Genomic DNA, 6404 nt, shown 5'->3' with positions numbered 1-6404 from the left:
GACCCTGGGGGTCGTCTAGTCCAACACCCTGCAATGCAGAAATCTAAACTAAAGCATCTCTTTAAAGAACCTCTCATGGCATCTCTATTGTCCCAACTTGATTCCACCAGTAAATTGCTGTACGGTGGGAAGCATTCCTGACAGCAGCCCACCTGCCCACATTAAAGTCCACACAGACAACTCACTTGTTTGGGGGGCTTTTTTTTTGTTTGTGTTTTGGAGAAAGTAGACAGAGGGAACTTTTTCTCCCGCTCTTTTTTATAATTTTCTGATTTTGCAATTTACAAACAATTGTCAAACAACCAAAACAAAAAATGGTCAACTTGTTTGGGTAAAAGGATGATGATTGGTTGAGCAATTATTTACTGCAGTGTGATATCTGTATGCAATTTCCCCAGGTTTTTCCAGCTCCTGCCCTGCACAACCTGAAAGTATGGCCAGATCATTCATAAATTGCGAATGGAACAAAGCAGCTGCTCATCATATTCTGATACAGTGGAGCAAAGTGACCTTTGGATATTTATACACTCTTCCTTGTTAATGTGTCTCGTGGCGAAAGCTGCCGCAGCAAAGCACTACCTCCTGCAAACCAAGCAAATGAGGCATGCATGCCTCACAGATTCCTGTAGCCGAATTCCTGCAGTGACCCTCTATTGCACACTTACCCTTCGTTGGCTTTGCTAGTGAGCAGAGGAATAGACACACTTACCTGTTCACAGAGTCCCCTCTTCAACCCTCTGCCTTAGAACAGGGGTGGGAACCAGTGGCTCTTCAGATGTTGTTGTATTCCAACTCCTGTCAGCCCCAGCCAGTATGGCCAATGGTCAGGAATGATGGAAATTGCACTCTGGCACCATGTGGACGACCATAGGTTTCACAAGTTGTGACATCTCCTCATCCTTCAAACCCTGCATGAACTAAAAATGTCAGTTCGCCCTTTCCCTTCTGTATTCTCCATTGCTAATTACCCCGATAGCAAATGTAGGTAAATGTGTTTTGAGTGCCTGCTATTCTGTCATAAATACAAGCAGATCCACCTCAAGAGTAAACATTCTTAAGAAAGTGCATGCATTTAAAGAAAGTTCCTTTGGAAGCTGCTGAAGGTCAGGCTATATTGCAGATTAAATAAACACAGCATAAACCACGAGCAGAGAAGTGCCTTCAGCAACGTGTAACGCAGTGGGGGCTCAAGCAATAATCCTTGAAGTGAGAATGCCAACACACACAAGTGTTTCTATTTTCATCTTTGAAATCCTGAAGGGCAGATGTTAATACATCCATGCTGAGCATATAATAATGTACCAGAACCCTTTTTGCGGGGGGGGGGGGTGTGGAAAGAGAGGAACCATCAGCAAGCAGACCTTTGCACCTTGAGTGTTCCTCAACCTCAAGATGGGCAGTTCAAAATAAAGTCCATCTTTCACACAAATTATCACATTTCATCTCTCTTTTGTTCTGGCATTCTAAATGTGACACTCCTTTGGATCAGAGGGTGGGAGGGGGGGCTCCATGCGGAAGACCATTTGTCCTTTATGAAGGGTCTTCCCACCTACAAATGTAGTGACAGACAGTGAAGTCGGGTCACATTTTGGAAGTGGAGAAAATGTTTTCCTGGGACTGGTGGTGAAAAATACTGTTCCAGAATTAACATTCACCAAAATTCAGCACTACAGTAATTCATCTGTCGATCAAAGGGTTTCCCCCCTCTCCCCCTAGGAACTAATCCTGAAGGGGCATCCAGTAGATAGCTAACGGTTCTCACCATAGAACTGCTGAAAGGGGCTACACCACAAAGAGGGAGTACAGACGGATTTAATGCATTCTTATTGTTTTAACTTTGCATTTACAGTGGTACCTCGGGTTAAGAACTTAATTCGTTCTAGAGGTCCGTCCTTAACCTGAAACTGTTCTTAACCTGAGGTACCACTTTAGCTAATGCGGCCTCCCGCTGCTGCTGTGCCACCACCCCGCAATTTCTGTTCTCATCCTGAGGTAAAGTTCTTTACCCGAGGTACTACTTCCAGGTTAGCGGAGTCTGTAACCTGAAGCGTCTATAACCTGAAATGTTTGTAACCCGAGGTACCACTGTATTATTTCTCTTTTGGCATACCACCACAATATTTCTAAACGGTGGGCAGTTTATAAATCCCATAAGTAAATAATGGAGGAACACATTAGGGTGTTGCCAGTGCACAAGCCAAGGGGCAGAGAGGGAGGGAGGGAGGGAGGAAGGGATAGCATGAGACCCTCCTCTAGAGGCTCTGAGAATACACTGGCAGCCGCACACATACCTAATGAGCCAACAGGTGCATGAGATGTTCACTACAACTCTGTCTACCAGGGTGTGGGCCAAGGGAGCCAGAGCTGACAGGAATTGTTCTCCTGGCATGCTGGCTGTGAAAGGGACAGGCTGCACCTGCGGCTTCAGGTCACTGGTAGCCTCATTCTCCCAAGCCCCTTCTTCCTTTCATGGGCATGTCCTGGCCTGCCAGCCTCATTGTGCCACACATTTGCCTCGGCCGAGAAGCACGTCAGCCAGTTAACGGCTGGGTGCCATGGATGTTGTTTATATTTGTTTACCTCTCTGGCCTCCCAAAGGTGCGCGGAAGGAAGGAGGCGAAGTAATTAAGGAGCCGGGCTCCCTGGGGCAGGTCACTCTGCAGGACGTGCTTCTTGACTGCCGCCAAGCAGGCCAGCAGAGCGCAGTGACGTGGCAGAACCTCACCTGGCTGGCTGTCTCTCAGCCCACCTTGGTTTTACCCCTACGCTCAGCAGTTGATGCAGGGCGCATTTGAGTCACATTTGCCCTTCACTTGTTAAATCCACTTGTTAAATAGGTACCGCTCCGGTGGGAAGGTAAACGTTTCCGTGCGCTGCTCTGGTTTTGCCAGAAATAGCTTAGTCATGCTGGCCACATGACCCGGAAAAACTGTCTGCGGACAAAGGTTGGCTCCCTTGGCCAGTAAAGCGAGATGAGCACCACAACCACAGAGTCGTTTGCAACTGGATTTAACTGTCAGGGGTCCTTTACCTTTACGGCTGCTGGAGTTTTTTAACATGTTAAGATATATGCCAAATAATAGCTTGTTTTGTCACAATGCATCCCAGGCCTAAAACTGCAAGTCATCTATTAAACTGAAGATGGAGCGCACACATGCATGGGTAGGGTTACCAACTTTTAAATTGCCCTTCCCTTGCCTTTAACAGCAGCTTGCTGTATAGATATCAGCAGGGGGGGGTGCTTATCTCTGTATAATGTTGTGAAAAGTGCCACCTGCTGATTTCTGCAGTTAAAGCTGTTAAGCACCAGAGAACAGGCCAGTATGATCAGTTGGCAACCTTACAGATAGCTTCAAAATCTCTGGGCCCTCTTTCCAGCTGTAAATATGCATGCTGATCCAGGGCAGTGGAAAACAAAATCAAACGGTCCCACAGCTGCTTTGGAGAAAATACTTTGACCTGAAACACTGCTCTCTACAGGGACAAAAAAAAAAAAAAAGAAAAAAAAAAGCCTAGCACACAAGCATTGGCACAGTGTGTTCTCTGCAAATCCCCTGGGTTGGAAACTCCCTATCTGGAGACAGTGCTCTGAGCTAATGATGTTGAGATTGGGTTGAGCACACACGCTTGCCACAGCAGATGGTGTTCTTTTTTGTGCTAGGCTCTGTAAACTGCAGATCTGAAGCACACTTGAACCTAAGCTGCAGGTTAGCAGCTTTGATTTGAAGGGCCAAAGTAACATGAAATGTCACCAGCCTGGGGCACCTGTGCAGGCCACTGTAAGCATTCAGGCATACATTTATAATAATAATATAATAATAATAATTTATTATTTATACCCCGCCCATCTGGCTGGGCCTCCCCAGCCACTGTGGGCGGCTTCCATAAAAACCAAAAATACAGTAAAATATCACAGATTAAAAACTTCCCTGAACAGGGCTGCCTTAAGATGTCTTCTGAATGTCAGGTAGTTGTTTATCGCTTTGACATCTGCTGGAAGGGCGTTCCACAGGGCGGGCGCCACTACCGAGAAGGCCCTCTGCCTGGTTCCCTGTAGCTTTGCTTCTCGCAATGAGGGAACCGCCAGAAGGCCCTCGGCGCTGGACCTCAGCGTCCGGGCAGAATGATGGGGGTGGAGACGCTCCTTCAGGTATACTGGACCGAGGCCGTTTAGGGCTTTAAAGGTCAGCACCAACACTTTGAATTGTGCTCGGAAACGTACTGGGAGCCAATGTAGGTCTTTCAAGACCGGTGTTATATGGTCTCGGCGGCCGCCCCCAGTCACCAGTCTAGCTGCCGCATTCTGGATTAGTTGTAGTTTCCGAGTCACCTTCAAAGGTAGCCCCACGTAGAGTGCATTGCAGTAGTCCAAGCGGGAGATAACCAGAGCATGCACCACTCTGGCGAGACAGTCCGCGGGCAGGTAGGGTCTCAGCCTACGTACCAGATGGAGCTGGTAAACAGCTGCCCTGGACACAGATTTGACCTGTGCCTCCATGGACAGCTGTGAGTCCAAAATGACTCCCAGGCTGCACACCTGGGCCTTCAGGGGCACAGTTACCCCATTCAGGACCAGGGAATCCTCCACACCTGCCCGCCTCCTGTCCCCCAAAAACAGTACTTCTGTCTTGTCAGGATTCAACCTCAATCTGTTAGCCGCCATCCATCCTCCAACCGCCTCCAGGCACTCACACAGGACCTTCACCGCCTTCACTGGTTCTGATTTAAAAGAGAGGTAGATTATCACGCATACATACCTGAATTTTAAAGTAATCAGGTTGGGGTTTCTCATTTGGGCTGCTATTATGATTTCGGGACAAGTGACAGACTGTGTAAGGTCATGGGTTGTCCTTGAATTTGTATGAAGTGGGGATGGAATGCAATTGAAAGCAAACAGACAGGTAGGTGTGCATGTGGAAAATCAGGAACTTCCATTGTTCCCTTGAGAGCCTGCAACAGAACTAATATTATGTGGGAACTGGGAACTGGGAAAGTATCCCTCTTTTTAGGAGGATTTTGTTAATGTCATCCAACAGCGGAGGAATAGACATAAAGAGTGAAGAGGACAAGACTGATTTACTGTCACAGCCTGATCTAGGATTTAATGCATGACAGTGTTCTGGAAAAGAAGCCAGCTGTGAGCTGATAGCCTCTGGATGCAGGAAACCTCCATCTGGTTCCTAGCTCTGCCAACTCAGTCTCTATGCACCACCAGAGGAAAATACCTTAGCCCTTTTATTCCCAAATGGCATTCTAGGACCATCTAGGCTTTCTTTACTGAAGTTCTCTTGCGTAGCCAAGGGCAGTGCTAACTTTTGTGAGCAGCAAGACACCTCTAGAAGTTCAATCCATTCAAATACAAAGCACTAGACACTTGCAAACTGTCCACCCAGATTGATCCTGTGACAATGGCAAATAAAAACACACCCCGTTTAAGTGGGTGAAATTCATGGCATGTGATAGGCACAGTTACCTGCTAATGACTGCAAAGCAAACCTCTTTAAAAGCACAGAAGCTGACCCCCCAAGTGCTGGCAACTCAATATGGACGTACAGTGGTACCTCACAAGACGAATGCCTCGCAAGACGAAAAACTCGCAAGACGAAAGAGTTTTTGGTTTTTTTAGTTGCTTCACAAGACGAATTTCCCAATGGGCTTACTTCGCAAGACGAAAACGTCTTGCAAGTTTGTTTCCTTTTTCTTAAAACCGCTAATACCCAGGGTGCATTGCTTCGCAAGACGAAAAATTTGCAAGACGAAAAAACTCGCAGAACGAATTAATTTCGTCTTGCGAGGCACCACTGTATTGCCTTCAAGCCTGTGAGAGATCTCTCCTGTTTGTGGCACACCAAGCTAGATTATCATTGGCTGTATTCCGTATTCTGATACTCTAATAGTATTAGAATACTATTTAACAAGTGAAGGGCTATTTTTGCACTTTCATGTGCTTTTGAACTGCTAGGTTGGCAGGAGAAAGGACCGAGCAACGGGAGCTCACCCCATCGCGAGGATTCGAACCGCTGACCTTCCGATCTGCAAGCCCAAGGCTCAGTGGTTTAGACCTTAAGCAATGATAATAAAACAGAAAACCCAAGTAGATCCTTCCTAGATCCACTCTCCAGCTATGACAACAATATGAATGGCCTGGGGAACTCATGAGATCTTTTCCAGTGCTGGGTCTTTTTTAGAAGTGGTAGGATAATAAACATGATTCAGTGATAGATTATTTTCAAATCAGACACCAAAACATGTCACTGAGGCTGCAACACTGCACACACTTGCCTGGGAGCAAACCTACTGAACTCTTAGGACCTGTACTTCTGAGTAGACACACTTAGGATTGCACTGTCTGTCTCTTGCGCTAATTGTGTCACTCGCAAATGTTGTGAGATGATACAACACCG

The sequence above is a fragment of the Podarcis bocagei genome (genome assembly GCF_964188305.1).
Source record: "Podarcis bocagei genome assembly, chromosome: 2".
NCBI classification, from domain to species: domain Eukaryota; kingdom Metazoa; phylum Chordata; class Lepidosauria; order Squamata; family Lacertidae; genus Podarcis; species Podarcis bocagei.
The sequence above is the reverse complement of the archived record's forward strand: the minus strand, read 5'-3'. Positions refer to the sequence as shown.